At 41.9% G+C, this 20,519-nt stretch overlaps 1 long non-coding RNA gene across 1 annotated transcript; it reads left to right on the forward strand.

Moving 5' to 3' along the window:
* The first annotated feature begins 214 nt into the window (after positions 1-214).
* LOC147351835 (uncharacterized) lies at positions 215-16,369 on the forward strand. Its single transcript, XR_015146902.1, has 3 exons — positions 215-340; positions 12,171-12,421; positions 16,066-16,369. It is a non-coding gene; the product is annotated as an uncharacterized LOC147351835 (long non-coding RNA).
* Positions 16,370-20,519: the final 4,150 nt, after the last annotated feature.

Here is a 20,519-nt window from a genome sequence, read left to right on the forward strand (position 1 = left end):
CTCTACCAGAGGATGATTGGTTAATATGCCTAGCGATCCAACCCCAAGACCCCACCTCCATCCCACCTCCGCCTGCTGCCCCACGTCCGAGAGTTCGCTGATTGGTCCGTCCGGAAGGGGGCTGGTTCTCCGGTACCGCCAATGACAAGATGCAGAAAAAGGGAGCGTCACACCCAGTCCCAGGTAGTATGCAAATACTATGTCACGTGACGTCAAGCAAAGTGGGGGCGGGGCCGGGGCCGGGGCCGGGGCCGAGGCCGGGTGTAAGATGGAATAAAGCAGTAGTGAAATCATCATGGGGAGCTGGGAGGAGTGTCAAACTTTCAGCAATTGAGTCCCGGTAAGTATGAAGAAAGCAATAACTTCAAAAAGCATTACTTTTGGTTTAACCTAAAAACAGTTTAAAATCCTCATAGGATCTCAATGTTGCTTGCAAGCTCTAAAGTAAATTTCTACAAATTAATGAAAAGTTTGCATAATATTTGCATGCGATTTGCATTATATCCGTGAACTTAATAGCTACTGTGCCTCATGTGGCACCACATTTGTCTTTCTTCACATATCTAAGTCCTTACTTGGTGTTGGTCCAACCTAAAAACGCAGCTGCTAGCTTGTGAATTAAACTGAGACTGAAAAGGAGCAGAGTTGTCCATTCCAAGTCTGTTCAGCAGAGTGGAAAGAACAAAGTAACTGAGAAAGTTGAGCAAATCTACACAGTGACTCCATAACCAAATCCTGGTCTTCCCAGCTCATTGCTCTCTGACCTACAAGTCAAAATGAACCTGAATGGGCCACAAAGAGAATGCACGCCCTTGTGAAAATCACATGCTATAATATATACATGAGACGTTTGAGGGGAAGAAGCATTTAAGTTACTGCTTAAAATTATTCTCTTCAAAAGAAAAAAATTATTACTCTTGGTATTCATTAACCATTTTGTTCTCTTATGTGGAAAAAGTGAAAGGCAATCAATCCTAGATTGTCTGTAATAAGGGACCATCCAAATAATTAGATAATTCCCTCCAGATTTATATTTAGCCATGATATCTATTTTTGATCTTGCTACAGATTTATCTTTCTATTTCTGTTTTTTCCCAGTTTAATGTTAAAATGAAAGTATTCCCTGAAGCCATACTAACTATTAATAATCAGAAAAAAGGAGGTAATCTGGAAGCACGCTGCAAGGCATTGAGAGGTCATTTTGGGGATTAAATATTGAAAGCAGATAATACCCAAAGTGGAAATTCAAGAGTTGGGTTAATATTAAAATCAGCCTATGTACAGAAAACAAATTGAGGATATGGAACACCCTAAAGAAAATTTTTCTTTGCAAAGAGTATATTCTTGCAGATTTGTAAAATGTACTTTAAGATGATATTTGAAATCTTTTTTACTGACAGGGAGATGATGTACTCCTTTTCTATGAAGTGGACAACTTTACCAAAGGCAGATAGGAATGAACAAAAATTGATGAACTGATAAAAATTTAGTCTTAATAAATAACTCAATTAAAAAAAAATCTTACAATTTATAACATTCCAGTTAGTTCAAAGTCTTCATGTATGTTTTTTTAATCCCCATGAAAATCTGGAAAAAGGAAACCATGATTTTTATTATGGTGCAGGTAGAGAAACTGAGGTCCAAAAAGGTGAATCTTTTTGATTCTTGACTCAGATCTCTATCAGATCTTAATAGACTACACTGCCTCATTATGGCACACTTTCATTAATAAAATCAGTAATAGTAGCAGCTAACATTCACAGAGTTTCTTTCTCCATAACAGGTATATCCTAAGTACCATGCATACATTGCCTCATTTAATTCTCATGAACATACCTATGAGATGGGTATTATCTCCTCTTCATGGAGGCTTCTGAAAGAAGCAAGATTGCTTACTGCCCAAGGTTACTCAGGCAGCCTGACTCCAGAGATGAACTCCTAATCTCTGTTATTATAAAACTTTCTTATAAACAAAAAAGGATTACTATTTACATTTTACATAAAGAGTCTCCAAAGATACAGTTTGGCTGAGATGTTAAAATTAACACTTGTCTTGTACTTCATAGCTTTCACATACACCATCTCATTTAATTTTCACAAGTGCGTAATAGGTAGACTATTATATGTACAATAGGTAGAAAATGAAAATATTATTGTCCCTATTTTACAGAAAGCTAAGTCCCAGAGGCTTAGATGACTTGCCCAAGATTGTCCACTTAATAAATGGCAGACCCAGGACAAACATCTTAGGTCTTTTGACTTCAGATTCAAGTATTTTCTCAACACACACTAAACTTCTGGACAATTAACTTGCCTGATAGCCAAAGTGTGGGCCAGTTGGCCTCTTAAAATCTATTCTTGCCTGACAACTTTGTCCATTTTAGTAAATTCTCAGGCAGTCTTAGAAGATGATGTGTGATTTTTACTGGTTGGGCCATATGGTGTGTGTTACAGGTAAAAGCCCGGAGTGAGGAATCTTGAAATACTTTGGACAAATGACTTCCTTTCTCTGAGCCAGAATCAACTGTGCTTTATCAACCTGATAGAGTTGTTCTAAAGAGAAAATGCCATATTATTGGGCAGTGGCATTCTTCCCTGGGATAGAAGAGGGCAGTCTCAAGGATATGGAGTTTAAATTTCATTTTAAAGCCAAAGTACCAAGAATAGAGGCCCTAGACAGTGGAAGAAGAGTTGGTGGAGGTGGCACAGCAGCTGAAGAACTGGATCTTCTGAATCCAGAGAGTCGTGTTCCTTCTTGATAAGCTGGCTAAAGACACTAAGATGGCCCAGCTGGAGGAATGCGAAGACAGGCGTGCAGAGGAGATCCCTGTCCTCTCCTTACCCCAGGTATCATGCCCAAGCAGCTGTCTCTCATTCCCTTCTCTATCACTGGTTGCTTCTCCTGGCATGGATATGATGGGAGGATAAAGACCTCATCTGAAGATCAACTCCTGTCTGTTTCCTCTAATTAAAGAAGCCAGAGTTTACGACTTCCCTGGTGGTCCAGTGACTAAGACTCCATGCTCCCAATGCAGGGGGCCTGGGTTCAATCCCTGGCCAGGGAACTCGATCCCATGTGCTGCAACTAAAGAACCTGCATGCTGCAACTATGACCCCACATAGCCAAATTAAAAAAAACATTCTTTTAAAAAGGAAGAAGCAGCCAGGGTTTGGGGGAGAGTGCGTGCTGCCAAGGGGAGGTTGCCTTAAAAGCATCTTCTAGCTTCAAGAAAACCTTTTCATTGTCTCTCTGTCATCTTTATCAACATGATTGTTACCAATTAATTTGCTTGTCACAAATTTATTGAAATGACCACTATGTGCCAGACACAGAGCTAGGCACTATGGAATGACAATAATATTCAGAGACATACTTCCTATTCTGGAGTTCATAACCCAGCAGGCCTTGGAGCCTGTAAGCAGAAGTGGTCTAGAGACATGTTCTGGGTGCTGCTTTCAGGGAGGTTGGTTGCAGGCACTCAAAAACATCAAAAGTGGAGGATTATGTAAAGTAATTAGCCTCCAATTAAAATAAATAAATTTAAATTTTAAAAAAAGTGGAGGATTACATACACCAAGTATATCAATAAATTATTTTTCATCTATGGGAGAATTATTTTCCTCAGAAGGTTCCAACAGCAAATGCTCAGCCTTTTGATCCTAGCCTGCTCTTGGGATGTCCACAGCTGTCACAAATAAATGAGGACTCAAATTATTTTTCCTACAAGTATGGGGTCAGAGGTATAGCCCTTTCCCAAGTAGTCCCTATAAGGCCTGGGGTCTTAAAAGCTGCAGATGTCTGAAGGGCTACCAAGGATGAAAGGCTTTGGAGATTGCTAGATCAGAGGATCTGTAGGATCCACTAGCTACTGAATTAAGAGAAGGTTGGGTTGTCATAGTCAAGAGAAGCTTTCCAGTTCTGAAGGTGCTGTCTGGCCCTACTTCTGGGGCACCTTGATCCTTTACCCTGTACATTTATGCCACAATAACCAACAAGAATGGAAATTTCAAATCACCATTTTTATTCTCTAGAATCTGATACTCAGGAGCAATTGTTCAGCAAAGATTAGAGAAGTCTTGATATTCCTTGGTACCTGGGACTATCTCTGAACTTCCTGGTAAATATATAAGTACTTACATCTTTGGCCCCTGGGTTCCAAAGTAATAAAGGCAAAAAATAAAATGACGCAGAAACACAGTGTCTTTTTCTGACCTACCTCATTCCCTCAGCCTCTGTCTGAAATGTCAGGCCTGGTTCCTCAGGGAACGAGATCCTGAGGAAATGGGGTCAGAGCTGAAGGAGCAGAGCAGCCTTAGAGGGATTGAGAAGGAGTGTTGAGGGAATGAATGAGGTTATGGGAACAGAGTAGGGAGGGGGGCTAGCCCTCAACATCTCTCCCACTCTGGGGGCCTCCCTTTCCTGCATCCCTGCTCTATTACTCCCAAGATAACTGTGGCCTGGATTTTGACCTTCGGGGCTCTGCCTGACACACTTTGTCCCTTGCTGCAGCCCACCACTTTCTGTCTTCTGCTTAGTTCTCTCACTTGTTCATTCTCCATCTCTCAGACTGGGTAATGTTCACTCCTTAACTCTTCTTTTCCTCTCAGTGGGAATCAACTTTTCTTGCTAAACTGCAGCGTTTTAAAACTGAAGTTTCCTCATCCTTAACAATAAAGGATTTGTTACATTTTAGAATTAAAAAAAAAAAAGTCTAAGTGTTAGTCACTCAGTCTTGTCCAACTCTTCGTGACCCCCATGGACAGTTCAGGGTCCTCTGGAACTCTCCAGGCAAAGAATACTGGATTGGGTAGCCATTCCCTTCTCCAGGGGATCGTCCTGACCCATAGGTAAAGGGTAAATGTGACATCAAAATGGGTAAATGAGACATCAAAATTTTGGTATACAGGACCTAGTGGCACTCCATGAAAAGTACAAAGACCCATTAGAGACTGTGTATGATCAGTCTAGTCCCTTCATTTTACAAATGGAGAAGTGGGTTTCAAGACAAGGGAAGGACTTGGTAGAGGTCAGTTGGCAAATAAGAGGCAGGACAGAAGACCAGGGCTCCTGCATCCTGGTCAGTGTTACCTCAAAACATAAATAACTTCCAAAAGAATTTATAGAGAATACTGTTCAGAAATAAAAGGGAATAAACTACTGATATATGTTACAATGTGGATGGACCTTAAAAACAATATGCTAAGTAAAAGGAGCCAGATACAAAACACCACATATTATATGATTCCATTTATGTGAACTATCTAGAAAAGGCAAATTTATAGAGAAAACAGATCAGAGGTTGCCTCCAGCTGAGAGTAGAAGCAGGGATTATCTGCAAACAGGCACAGTGGAACTTTTTGGGGTGATGGAAATGATCCAAAACTGGAATATGCTGATGGTTGCACAACTCTATAAACTTTAAAAAATCATAGAATTATACACGTATACTAAGTGAATTTTATGGTATATGATTTATGCCTCAATCAAGCTGCTTTTAAAAAAGGATTTATGTATGTTTATGGATGAGAGATCCCTGATGTGTGTCAGTTCAGTTCAGTTCAGTCGCTCAGTCGTGTCCGATTCTTTGCGACCTCATGTATCACAGCACGCCAGGCCTCCCTGTCCCTCACCAACTCCCGGAGTTACCCAGACTCACATCCATTGAGTCAGTGATGCCATCCAGCCATCTCATCCTCTGTCGTCCCCTTCTCCTCCTACCCCCAAACCGTCCCAGCATCAGAGTCTTTTTCCAATGAGTCAACTCTTCGCATGACGTGGCCAAAGTACTGGAGTTTCAGCTTTACCATCATTCCTTCCAAAGAAATCCCAGGGCTGATCTCCTTCAGAATGGACTGGTTGTATCTCCTTGCAGTCCAAGGGACTCTCAAGAGTCTTCTCCAACACCACAGTTCAAAAGCATCAATTCTTCGGCGCTCAGCCTTCTTCACAGTCCAACTCTCACATCCATACATGACCACAGGAAAAACCATAGCCTTGACTAGATGGACCTTTGTTGGCAAAGTAATGTCTCTGCTTTTGAATATGCTATCTAGGTTGGTCATAACTTTCCTTCCAAGGAGTAAGCGTTTTTTAATTTCATGGCTGCAGTCACCATCTGCAGTGATTTTGGAGCCCCCAAAAATAAAGTCTGACACTGTTTCCACTGTTTCCCCATCTATTTCCCATGAAGTGATGGGACCGGATGCCATGATCTTCATTTTCTGAATGTTGAGCTTTAAGCCAATTTTTTCACTCTCCACTTTCACTTTCATCAAGAGGCTTTTTAGTTCCTCTTCACTTTCTGCCATAAAGGTGGTGTCATCTGCATATCTGAGGTTATTGATATTTCTCCCAGCAATCTTGATTCCAGCTTGTGTTTCTTCCAGTCCAGCATTTCTCATGATGTACTCTGCATATAAATAAGCAGGGTGACATTATACAGCCTTGACGTACTCCTTTTCCTATTTGGAACCAGTCTGTTGTTTCATGTCCAGTTCTAACTGTTGCTTCCTGACCTGCATACAGATTTCTCAAGAGGCAGATCAGGTGGTCTGGTATTCCCATCTCTTTCAGAATTTTCCACAGTTTATTGTGATCCACACAGTCAAAGGCTTTGGCATAGTCAATAAAGCAGAAATAGATGTTTTTCTGGAACTCTCTTGCTTTTTCCATGATCCAGAGGATGTTGGCAATTTGATCTCTGGTTCTTCTGCCTTTTCTAAAACCAGCTTGAACATCAGGAAGTTCACGGTTCACATATTGCTGAAGACTGGCTTGGAGAATTTTGAGCATTACTTTACTAGCGTGTGAGATGAGTGCAATTGTGTAGTAGTTTGAGCATTCTTTGGCATTGCCTTTCTTTGGGATTAGAATGAAAACTGACCTTTTCCAGTCCTGTGGCCACTGCTGAGTTTTCCAGATTTGCTGGCATATTGAGTGCAGCACTTTCACAGCATCATCTTTCAGGATTTGAAATAGCTCCACAGGAATTCCATCACCTCCACTAGCTTTGTTCGTAGTGATGCTTTCTAAGGCCCACTTGACTTCACATTCCAGGATGTCTGGCTCTAGGTCAGTGATCACACCATCGTGATTATCTGGGTCGTGAAGATCTTTTTTGTACAGTTCTTCTGTGTATTCTTGCCACCTCTTCTTAATATCTTCTGCTTCTGTTAGGGCCATACCATTTCTGTCCTTTATCGAGCCCATCTTTGCATGAAATGTTCCCTTGGTATCTCTAATTTTCTTGAAGAGATCTCTAGTCTTTCCCATTCTGTTGTTTTCCTCTATTTCTTTGCATTGATCGTTGAGGAAGGCTTTCTTATCTCTTCTCGCTATTCTTTGGAACTCTGCATTCAGATGCTTATATCTTTCCTTTTCTCCTTTGCTTTTTGCTTCTCTTCTTTTCACAGCTATTTGTAAGGCCTCCCCAGACAGCCATTTTGCTTTTTGCATTTCTTTTCCATGGGGATGGTCTTGATCCCTGTCTCCTGTACAATGTCACGAACCTCAGTCCATAGTTCATCAGGCACTCTATCTATCAGATCTAGTCCCTTAAATCTATTTCTCACTTCCACTGTATAATCATAAGGGATTTGATTTAGGTAATGTGTGTCAGACCCTGCTAATCTTTTAAGGGAACATTTCATGAAAAAGATATACCTACCCCTATGATATCCATGTGCCAGCAAATTTGGAAAACTCAGCAGTGGCCACAGGACTGGAAAAGGTCAGTTTTCATTCTAATCCCAAAGAAAGGCAATGCCAAAGAATGCTCAAACTACCGCACAATTGCACTCATCTCACACTCTAGTAAAGTAATGCTCAAAATTCTCCAAGCCAGTCTTCAGCAATACGTGAACCGTGAACTTCCAGATGTTCAAACTGGTTTTAGAAAAGGCAGAGGAACCAGAGATCAAATTGCCAACATCCGCTGGATCATGGAAAAAGCAAGAGAGTTCCAGAAAAACATCTATTTCTGCTTTATTGACTATGCCAAAGCCTTTGACTGTGTGGATCACAATAAACTGTGGAAAATTCTGAAAGAGATGGAATACCAGACCCTCTGACCTGCCTCTTGAGAAATCTGTATGCAGGTCAGGAAGCAACAGTTAGAACTGGACATGAAACAACAGACTGGTTCCAAATAGGAAAAGGAGTACGTCAAGGCTGTATAATGTCACCCTGCTTATTTAACTTATATATGCAGAGTACATCATGAGAAATGCTGGACTGGAAGAAACACAAGCTGGAATCAAGATTGCCAGGAGAAATATCAATAACCTCAGATATGCAGATGACACCACCCTTATGGCAGAAAGTATAGAGGAATTAAAAAGCCTCTTGATGAAAGTGAAAGTGGAGAGTGAAAAAGTTGGCTTGAAGCTCAACATTCAGAAAACGAAGATCATGGCATCTGGTCCCATTACTTTATGGGAAATAGATGGGGAAACAGTGTCAGACTTTATTTTTGGGAGCTCCAAAATTACTGAAGATGGTGACTGCAGCCATGAAATTAAAAAACGCTTACTCCTTGGAAGGAAAGTTATGGCCAACCTAGATAGCATATTAAAAATCAGAGATATTACTTTGCCAACAAAGATCCATCGAGTCAAGGCTATGGTTTTTCCAGTGGTCATGTATGGATGTAAGAGTTGGACTGTGAAGAAAGCTGGGCACCGAAGAATTGACGCTTTTGAACTGTGGTGTTGGAGAAGACTCTTGAGAGTCCCTTGGACTGCAAGGAGATCCAACCAGTCTATCCTGAAGGAGACCAGTCCTAGGTATTCATTGGAAGGACTGATGCTGAGGCTGAAACTCGAAAACTTTGGCCGCCTCATGCAAAGAGTTGACTCATTGGAAAAGACCCTGAAGCTGGGAGGGATTGGGGGCAGGAGGAGAAGGGGACGACAGAGGATGATATGGCTGGATGGCATCACCGACTCGATGCACATAAATTTGGGTGAACTCCAGGAGTTGATGATGGACAGGGAGGCCTGGCGTGCTGAGATTCATGGGGTCACAAAGAGTTGGACACAACTGAGCTACTGAACTGAACTGATAATATCCCTAAAAGGTCACTGTGAGACACAAAAGATTTGGTTCTTTGACTTATGAAATATCCAGGTTAGCATTCTTCTTAAGTGTCCTCCTCACTAAAATATTGAAGTTTCTTGAGGAGAACAGGCATGTCTTGGTCCTCAGTCTAATGACTACACCCAGCACTATGACCAGCATGCAGATATTGCTTCACAAAAAGCAAATTAAAATAAACTTTAGTTCTGCAGTGTCATGTGATTATGGGTACCTTGAGGGACCATCTTTTTAGAGCAGCACCTTGGTGGGAACAGTTTGCATCCCCCACATATGACTCTCCCAGGTCCTTTAGAGATCAGTCTCTGGAGAGGAAATGCTGGTTGTGTATATCCTTAGAAGACTGTGTATAGACCAAAAGACCTATTCATTTCACACCACTTTAGACTTCTCTCTTCCCCACCATTGTTCCCATTTACCTTATCCAGGTCAGCCTCAAAAATACAATGACCCCTGGGCAAATAAGCTACAATACTCTAAACATTCTTCATCTAATTTCACATCTAATCCTCTCCCTTACCCTCACACCATGTACCAAATGAAGAATCAAGTACCATAAAATCCAGTTCAAAGATACTATAAATGTAACAGAAGAGACAAGTGATGTGAAAGTTGAGCTGTAGTTTGATTTCCTTCAGACCTAGGACATAGGCTCAGAAATTATTTTCAGAGCCAAGAATATTATCTAAAGGGCTTTTGTAATAGATAACTGTAAAATATCACTACAGATGTGTCCGCAGTTTTATCTTTTGTGCTTTGGAGATGATATTCCCCCTCAGTTCAGTTCAGTCGCTCAGTCATGTCCGACTCTTTGCAACCTCATGGACTGCAGCACACCAAGCTGCCCTGTCTACCGTCTTCATCATCAACTTCCAATCAGACCTCACTTCCTGCAAGCACTCCTCAGCTAATCCTGCAAGACAGTAATGATGCCTCCAGGACTTAGGTGTTTGGCCCATTATTTTGTGCACGCTTACTTAGCAGCATGAGTAGCTTCATAATTCCTCTTCTGTCATTTTATATGTTTGTCCTTTCTCCCCAATTATTTTTTTTTAATTAATTAACTTACTTTTGGTTGTGCTGGATCTTTGTTGCTTCGCACAAGCTTTAGTTGCTCTGGGTTTCAGCGAGCTGGGGCTCCTTTTCATTGTGGAGCATGCATCTCACTGTGTTGGCTTTTCATTGTGGAGCACAGGTTCTAGGCCTGCGGGCTTCAGTAGTAGCAGCATGTGGGCTTGGGAGTTGTGGCTAGAGGGCCCTAGAGCCCAGGCTCAGTAGTTGTGGCACATGGGCTTAGTTGCCCCGAGGCATGTGGAATCTTCCCCGACCAGGGATCGAACCCATATCCCTTACACTGGCAAGCGGATTCTTATCCACTGAGCCACCAAGGAAGTCCCCTTTCTCCCCAGTTCCAAGCAAAGGAACACATTTGCTCTGTTATTTCTTGTCAGTTACTAGGGCATGCCACTGCATCTGGCAATGTTGGGGCAAAGTTGATTATTTACATATTTGTTTTTCCAACTGTTTATGATCACTCCTGTAGGTTGAGGCTAAAAGTCCTGCAGACTAAAAGCAGGGAAGGCTTCAGGTTCTGTGAAGTCTAAGGCTCATACCACTTGAGGCTTCCTCAAGTTAAATAGTAAAATAATTATAGAATTAGGAATAAGGACTTGGAAGGGTTCTGTGCAAGTGAGGGGCTCTGACTCTTGAGTTTCATTAGCTTCACTGTATCTGTTTCTTACTGAAAAATGAAGTTATATCTCATCCAGCTCTTAAGCCCTGATTGATTAGGTGCCTCTTCCTGGCTTTTCCTATGGGTATCCTATATGCAGCAGATCTTTTCCACAAGATGCACCTCGCTCAATAAAATGGCCTTAGCAGCTGGGTCTCTCTATCTGGTGCAAAACTCCCAAAAGACTGTACTGACACTCCCCACACTCAGTAACTTGGTAGCACTCAGAATAATGCTTCTTTCAGAGCAGGTGATTTCTTGCTGTGCATGGTGGAGGGGGAGGTCCTTGTACCCAATTCTTCCTGGAAGACCCTGATGGCTGTAAGCTCAAGGGGTGATGTTGTGCAGCAGAAGGGCCTGGAATGCTCCAGTACATTCCACCAGTGGCCTCTGTAACCCCTGCTTCCATTCAACTTAGGCAAAGGCCTGGTAGTCTACAAAATAGTGTGTATTTTCCTTGGTCTGGCTTCTTCCATGACAGTCTGATAGCATCACACAAGTTGGTACCTTCCCTGGAAGCTCCATCCAATTCTCTGATCTACTGGTGTTTGCCTAGAATGTCAAGCCAGATTCTAGATCTCAACCCTGTCAATTTTTTGGCTATATACACCAAATTTTGATTTCTTCCCCAAATAGGTTAGAAATCCTGGGATCTCTGAATCAGTGGTGAGTCTGTGTTCCTCAGAATGCCCACGAAGCTTGTGCCACCTGAGGAGACACTAACATCAAGGCCCCAGGAAGAAAGCAATATACTCAGGATGCTATAGGCCATGTGCCCTGGCCAAAAGACATAGAAGAATACCACTTCTACTTACTGGGAGCTTCCTATAGGCTAAGTAATTTGCCCACATAATATTATTTAACTCTTAGTCACAGTTATTATATCCTATAAGTAGACATAACTATCCCCAGTTCACAGGTGAAAAAACTGAGACTCAGAAAGGTTAAGAAGTGTATTGAAGGGTATGCAGCTAGAGAAGACAGGTCCATCTGCCTTCAAAGACTATGTCTATAACCATTACGGAGGGGCTCAAAGGACTAAGTCAGAGGGATGCAGACCTGGAGGTCCACTCCTTATCCAGAAATTGAAGGTCAGAGTTAGGAAGACAGTCCAGATTGGTCATGCTATAATCCACTTCCCTGCCTCCCAGTCACTTCCCTGGGTCCTAAACTCCCTAGAACTCTGACTTTGTTTATATTGCAGAGAAGCAATGCTCAGAAATTATGGAGGTGATTCTGGCAGGTTCCAGCTGTTCTTGGTGAGGGAGTTGGAACATTTTTTGGAACTTCTTGACAAAAGCATGTCTCTTGTTCAGTGGACTAAATGCACTTCCTTTCTCCAAGTTTTCCCTACCTTAGAGAAAGAGAGAGAGATGGGGAAGCTGGGGGATTTCCATTAAGGAGAAACCAGAGACGATCAAAGGAGGAGGAGGGTGGTGCTGCCCTTTAAGAAAGCCGGCCAGAGCTCTGGAACTGGGACTCTTAAGAAACTTCTGTAATGTGCCAAGTAAAGTGAGAAAGCTCTTCGTGGGGTCAAAAGAGAAGCTACCAGAGGAGGCCCCACGGAAGACTTGGCAGAAGAGAGTGGGAAAGAGGTAAGAATCTATCCAGGACCAAAAGTGTGTTTTAATTCTGAACCCACCAAAACCAAAAAAAAAAGAAAAGGACTCATGCCTTGACTCCCTACTTCTGGGCTGGGGCAGCCAAATAAGGGGAACTCTTGCTGGACTGTGCTCTCCATCTTGACAGAAAACACGGCTGCACTGCCTGCTCAGCCTGCCAGAGCACTGCTGGAGAGAGCCACCAACCACTGCATTTGGTTGATAAATGATGGGCACCCCTGCCTGCTGCCCATTCTTGTTTTCTCCCTGCTTAGTTTGCAGCCTTCTGCCTGCTGGGGAGCCCCAGAGTAGGGGTGGGGAGAGAAGGGTCCTCCAGACAATATTAATACTCAGTGATTTATAGGCTGCTGTAAGGGGAGGAGGGAAGTCAGAGGCGACAAGCCCCTGGGACTAGTTTCCATAACACATCAGCATATCACTGACAAGAGTCAAATTATTTTTGTGATGCCTATGCCTTCAGGCCCATCTTTGAAAGACACAGCCCTTACCCTGCTGGTACCAGATAGGATGAGACCAGCAGAGCTGGCTGGAACAAGGCTAATGAACATACAACCAAGTCCGCAACCTTTACTTTAAGCCACACACTGCTGGGAGAGGGAAGAAATAAGTGAGGTCGAGCAGCTCAATAGCTGTTTTTGGAGGATTTATTTTTTTAATGTGCAAGAATTCTTTTGAACCCTCCATGGTTCTAAGAAAAACTGTTTGAAATGTCCCCACTTAAGGGGCCTGAGGTTAAGTGCCAGGGATGGAAGGCTAAATGCCAGGGATGCTGCTTGCAAGGATTCTTGGGACTGGGGCTAATGGCCTCCCTGCTGTGGGCTCAGGAATACCAGCCCCAGGCTCTGGTTGCCCTGAGAGATGCAGCCATTTTTATTTCTGTTTGAAGGGCATCATCTTCTGGGTTTTTCCCTTCTTTGGTGAAAACCAGAGTAGAATATGCCCATGGAACCAACAGGGCATGTGCCCAAGAGTCTGGAGGGCACTGGAGATAACAGTGTGAGGCAGGGTGAGATCAATGCTTTATATAGCTTAGAGTTTGGTCCCTGCTGGTGGAGAGACGATGCATTTTGTGGGAGTGCATAGTAATTGCCCTTCATAAGGATGATCTCAAAAGGTCAAGGGATGGGCCCTGAATAGCCCTAATGTCCCTGAAACAGTCTATTGTATAGCTATTGTCCATACATGTAAAGGAGCCCTTCTTGACCCTATTCATACTTTTCTGCCTCTGAGATTTCCCAAGTGAAAAACTGTATTCTACTTTATCCCCAGACCCACGTCTACCTCTTTCAAGCTTCAACAAAATAGTTCAACATACGTTTCTTGAGCTCCTACTATGTGCCAGACATCATGCTAGGTGCTGGGGATATAGAGATAAATAACACACAGTCTCTTCTCTGGGGAGTCCATAGTCTAGTTTTCAAAAAATTTTCCTTTGCACTGATTTTGGGGATTTAGTAAATAAATCTGTACTTATCTCCTTTATAGTTTCACATGGATGGATCAGAACCTCAGCCTCCATCTTTCCACAGCGTTTAAGATTTTGCCTCATATGGTAACTTCCACTTTCCTCTTGACCAATTTAGAAGTTTCTTTGGACTCTGATATGTCTTAGGAATTGAGTGACTACAATTAGATACTATATAGACACATCTACAAATGCTATATGCATGCGGGTACAAGAGTAATGTTATGTTTTCTAACTTCCTTCATTTATTATTATTACTGCCATTTTTTCATACATCCAATAGTTGCTAAGTGCCTGTTAAGTGCTATGTACCTTCCTAGGTGCTGAGAATGCAGTGGTAAGTAAAATGGACACTGCTTTCATGAAACCTTTAGGGTATGCATTGGGAGGACAGAAGGCAAAGGATCTAGATTAAACAGACATACAAATAGATATATAATTATAAACTGAGACAACTGGTATGAAGAAAAATGCAGGGTACTGTAACAGTATAGAAATGAGGGCTTTGGTCTAATCTAGAAGCTTTGGGGAAATAGTTCCCTGAGGAAATGACATTTGACTTTAGATCTGAAGGATTAGTAGAAAGAGGTGAAGAAGAAAATGAGGGAAGAAATTTCCAGTCAGCGTAAAGAGTATGTGCAAAGGTCCTGAGGTGGAAGGAACCAGGGCAGGAGGGTCAATGAGGTTAAAACACAGAGAATGAGGTTGTATGGAATGGGCTGGAGAATTAACCAGAGGGCAGATAATGCAGGGAAGGTCATGATAGTTGGACTAGGCCTTTTTGAAGCCCTCTCTTTCCTTCCAGGCCTATCTTTGGAGAATATAGTCAGGCCAGGTAAGAATTTCAGTTTTATCCTACAGAAGACTATGGAACCAAAGTCTTTATAGAATAGCTCATTTCCCTGGATTATTAATGCTACTTATATTTGTCTTGAAGGAGAACAGTAATGACTATTAGGAACTTTTACGAACTATTAGGAACTTTCCCAGTTTCCTGGCAGGGTGTGGCTACATGTCTGGCTGGCCCTCTGAAGGCCCAAAGCTGATGAACCAGCCCCAGCCTGGCAACCCTCAGGCAAGGGATGGCCCCTGTCAGTGTGGACAGAGGGGCAAGGGTGGAGGGTGGGTGGAGTGCTTTGCTTGAGGTATCGACTCTACAGTGACATTTGGAAGAGCCCCAAGACTACGGCTCTTGTTCCCTGATAAGTCTATCATATGCACACCCCCATTGAAATGGTCTTGCCACCCTTCCTACAGCAGCTGTGTGCCCCACCCCATCTGGGGAAGGCCTCTGGATAAGATCTCTGACTCTGCCCAGAACCTGAGGTCTTGGCCTTCTGAGTTCAGGCTTTAGTACTGTCTGGAGCCATGTATATACATATTTCTGATAGTTTTCCAGAGTTATTAATGGAAGCCATGGGAGAATAGGGTCAAGATGGTTGGATTGGGCCTTTCCGAAGCCCTCTCTTTCCTTCTGAGCCTATCTTTGGAGAATATGCTCTGGTGTAGTGACATCTACCGGCAAGGCTAGGCAGGAAAGAAAATGACCAGATGCCCACTCATCTCCAGGTAATTTCCAAACTAGTAAGAAAATCATCCTTCACCCCTGAGATTGGGTTGGATCAGTAACCTCAGTTGGTTAGAGCAAGACTAAGACGTCCAAGGTTGTGAGTCTGGACCATGTATGTGCTGATTTACCTTAAATAGAGAAATTATTTTCCTAGTTGTAGCTTGCATCCCTCACCCTGGCAGTTGATTCACATTTGGGGACAATTAGTCACAAGGGAGATTGACTAAGCATATGTAAGTGACTCAGAGAAACCCATTCCTAGCCCCTATTCTGGGGAAAACATCTCCCAACAAATGAAATGACCCTTAGTTTACAAATGGCAGAATGCAGGATCATTTTGCATCTTCCTGAAGTTGACTGGCTTGTGAATTTTTTTTTTCTTCTGGGACTCAATTTCTCCTAGGTAATCAGGAAAATAGTGTCTGTAAGCCATCTTCAAAGTTTCTGTAGTGGGCAAGAGTGACTACAGCTTTTAAAGTTGCTCCTCAGTTCTTGCTGAGGAAAGACATAACCTGCTTCCTCACTGCTTTTACCCATGTCATCTACACATTCTGTTCATAATCTCATTCTCTTTCTCAATAGCATGCATACTTGACAAAGACTTTACCACTAGAGATAATAGAGAAGCCAGAGAGAGTGAGGAGAAACTACCAGATAAATCATTACGAAGCAAATGTTCTCCTTTCTCAATAACATGGACTCAATAGCTGAATGTGGCTCAGACAAAGCATCTGTCTCTCCGTCTTTCAAACTTAAAAAGAAAATCATCAACACCTCAGTAGAGAAATGAGTAATGCACGGGATTTCATGGAAGAGGAAACAGGACTAGTAAATAAACACATGAAGACTGAAGTCCATCCTAACTAGAAATAAAATGAAAAGCACATTTGAGGTGCACTTTTCTTTCTTTTTTTTAACTAAACTTGCAAGATTTTATTAAGTGGTAACACTCAGTTCTGGGAACATCTTAAAATTGGTATCCTCCCACAAGGATGGTGACACTTTAAATTTGGACAAGTCTTTGGGGAAAAAAAATCAATGTAGAAGAGGTAGAAATAAAAACAGGGAGAGCTAAGATGCATGCAGACACTCACTGCATCATTATCTGACTTAAAAGAACCTCAATAATCCCAAACAGAGCATGTTATGTCACAGGGCCACATTACAACATTACACAGCAATTACAATTATGATTATGAGGACTACAGAGAAACAAGGAGATATTAAGAATGTGTAAAAAATATGGAATTTCATGTAAGCAATGAGTGCATCTATGCAAAATGTGTACATATAATAAAATGTATGCATGTGGAGAAAAATTGGAAGGCAATATGCAAACAATAAAAATAGCTCTATAGCAGCAGTGAGATTAAGGATGTTTTATTTTTTCAAACATTTATTTAGTGTTATTATACTGGATTAATAACTTTTGAAAAGGTGGAGAGGGTTGGTGCAGGTGTACGTCATACTCCCCCAGCCCCCACTATTACACACTGGTCCTAAATCGACAGCTCTAGGAGAAAAAGACCTGTCTGTTTATTCACAGAGTACACTCAGCTCCTACCCAATGCATGGCACTTATCAGATGCTCGATAAATATTAGTTGAATGAATAAATGAAAATAACTTCAGTCTAAAACGTCTCAACCCATGATCACTAAATACATTCTACCCTGGGAATAAAAAAGAATTTGGTTTTGCTGGAATAAAAAACAAAACAAAACATGAAGGCCCATCCATAATGGCAATTCCCTGGTTTTCTTGATAAATGAATTTGGGCATAGAGAAACAGCGAGAGACAGTCTGTTAAAGCAAACCCAATTACCACCCAGGAACATATGTTGCCCTGAGGCCTCTGCTGCTATAACAACATTGTGTAACTATAACTACAGCCCTGGAGGGCTTTGCCCCTGTCAAATAAGGGAAAAGATGTCTTCATTGTATGAGGGCTTTGTGCTTAGATTGGCTTCCCTAGGGAGCTTGGATCAGAGAAGAGAGGTAGATAAGTGAAAGAAAGGGGGAAATGAAGGGCAGGAGTGGGAAAACTGCTACTCAATCAGGATCAGAGTGATCTTTTTTTTTAATTTGAGCAATTTTCAAAATGTACTTATTTGACTGTTGAGTTTTGGTGGTTATTTATAACCCCAGCTGCAGAGGCGGGGAACAGTGCCTGAGCTTGCTGGGATCTGTCCAATACCTTCCCCCAGGGTAGGGCTGGAGGTGGGTGTGGACAAGGTGATCCAAGAACCAAATTAACAAGTGGCCAAGAAGGTAAGAGAAGTCCCTGGCCTTATCTAGCAAAAGTAAGAAAAGAAGGAACCACAAATGATCTCACTGACTCTATTTTTTTTTTCAATTAAAAAAAACATATATTTTCACTGATTCTATTTTTAAGGCAGCTGTAAATGAAAAGATTTTAATATGAATTATGGTCACATCAGCAAATTCTGAGATTTTCACAGAGGGATAGGGACTAGGTCAATACTTTTACTCAGAAGTTATGAGACTGGCCTGGCTACACTAGCGTTGTCTTTAAAAAGTCAAGGCCTGCTTCCTCACCTTACGGGACAGTTATTATGCACACAGAAGAAACTGCTGTCCTTAACCACTACTGGTCAGAAAGAGGCTTAGAGGAGAGAGGACGACTGGTTCTGTGCAAGTCTTTCCTAACCGAGCAACACCTGGCAGTGGCTACCCCATTTACCGAGCCCTTTTAGATGCCAGCAAGAAAGAAGCTGGAGACGATGAGGCCAGCCAGGCAAGGCTCCCAGCCTTGAGGAACTCCTAGGCCTTTGAAACAAACAATGGACAACTATACTTTGTATTTGAAATATGGTATATATCATTTTACTGGCAAGGGGAACATCTGAAAGGAGATTGAGGGATATTTTAGGAAGTTTCAAATGTAACAGAGGAGAGGAGATACAGATATGAGGAAGAAAATTCACAAGAACATACACAAAAGATTATCCCTGCTACCCCTGCCCTGTTTGGTTCCTCCTCGACTCTGGGTAAGGTTATTATTATGGCAGCGTTCTGATTGGTCTCCTTGCCACTCTGATCAGTCCCCCTCACAGCTTCCAGAAACAGATCTCTAAAGTGCAAGCCTAATTGTGGGACTCCTCTGCTTAAAATCCTTTAGAGACTCCCCCTCACCTTTGGCCCAGGCTCCAGGACATTTAAATAGTTTCCCAAACCATTCCTGCCTCTTCTTTATGTCAGCCACTCCATATCTAGACATGCCTTCAGCCACCCACACACAGGGCTGCTCCACACCTCTGCTTTTGCACATGCTGTTCCCTTTGTAAGAAAGTCCTTCTTCTCCTTGTCTGCAGGCAAACTTATTTGTCCTATAAAGTTCACCTCCTCTATGCATACTTTCCTAAAGCTTCCAGATAAAATACATTTCCTCCTCTGTACCACTTTTGAACTTTGCTCCTTTTTCTATTTTTCCATTACTGCTCTATTGTGTTTTGGAACAACAAGCTTACTGACCTAGGGAAACACGATGTTTTGTCTATCTTGCTTTGACTCAATACCTAATATATAATGCCTGGGTAATCATTCTGTATCTTTTGAGTTAAGTGAAGCTCAATAGAAAAAAGCAAACAACCCACTGAGACCATATAAAGTTATAGTCACAAACATTAAGATGTTACAGCCATTACTAGGGTGACTGGAATAACAACAGCCATTTACTTAGCACTTACTCTATCAGGAATTGTGCTAAGCTCTTTATAACAATCATTTCCTTTAACCTTTATACCAACTCTTAAAGTGGCTATTTGTATCTCCAGTTCATAGATGAGAAAACTGAGACACAGGTAAATTTTATAAATTGTCCACGAGCAATGCAGAGAGAAAGTGAAATTCAAATTTGAAATTCAAATCTAAACCTGACATCAAAGCCCTGTATTGGACACTAGAAGAGCTGATGAATAAAATAAGTAGGAGTTATGTTCTTATTGCTTGTTAGGCACAGAGTGAGGGAAACAGCACATCTACCAAGTTGTATAAGAAAAAGTACCTATAAGGCAGTAAGTGCAGAGTAACATATATCACTATGCCCTAATACCTTAGAAAGAAAAAGTCAGGAAAGACCTTCGGAAGAAAGTAAATATTAAACAAGGCTGAGAGATGCATCAAGGCAGGAAGAAAAGCCTGTATGAAAGTGTAAAGGCAAGAACAGTGGAGCTACCTATGTGAAGTCTGGCAGATGAGGACAGGACAACTGGTAAAAGGTAACTGAGCTGATGAAATCAACATCAGTTCCTGCTTTGGGTGATAACTGTGTCATGATGAAAATAACAAAGTAAAGATTATGTGTAGTTCAAAAAAAAAAAAGGAAGAGAGAAAAAGCTTTCAGGATTTCCCCCTCTCCATTCTAAACATACCTAGGTATTTGACTTTCATCTTTAGTACACACTTTTCTTACGATCACATTTCTATCCCATTGGTGTTAGTTTTTCCATCTTTTTGCTAGAGGGTACACTTTCCAAGGGCAAGAACCATGTCTAAATGAAACCGTAAACTCTTAGTGCTGGCTGCAGTGTTTGAAAATTCAGTTTAAGTGATTAATTAATGTTGAACATCTGTAATGTTGGTGTTTGTATGATGAATAGTTAAGTCAGGATAAGGTTTTACTCTAAAATACTAATTTCCAGGGAGGCATACTTCACCGTCTTTGAGTGCTATACATTCAGACTGTGAAACAGTAAACATATTATGATTGACCAGCAAGAATTTACTGTAGGCTTCACAGGTGGCGCTAGTGGTAAATAATCCGTCTGCCAATGCTGGACACGTCTGCCAATGCAAAAGATGTGGGTTCCATCCCTGAGTCGGGAAGATCCCCTGGAAAAGGAAATGGCAACTCCCTCCAGTATTCTTGCCTGACAAATGCCATGGACAGAAGAGCCTGGCGGGCTACAGTCCATGGGAACGCAGAGTTGCACACGACTGAGTGACTAAGCACAGCATAGAATGGACTGAGTACTATTAAGGATGGTATTAAAGAAGTGAGACATGCTCTTAACA

The sequence above is a fragment of the Bos grunniens genome, chromosome 19, assembly GCF_055505025.1.
Source record: "Bos grunniens cultivar Pamir isolate PY7600 chromosome 19, Bosgru_T2T1.0, whole genome shotgun sequence".
In the NCBI taxonomy this organism is placed as follows: domain Eukaryota; kingdom Metazoa; phylum Chordata; class Mammalia; order Artiodactyla; family Bovidae; genus Bos; species Bos grunniens.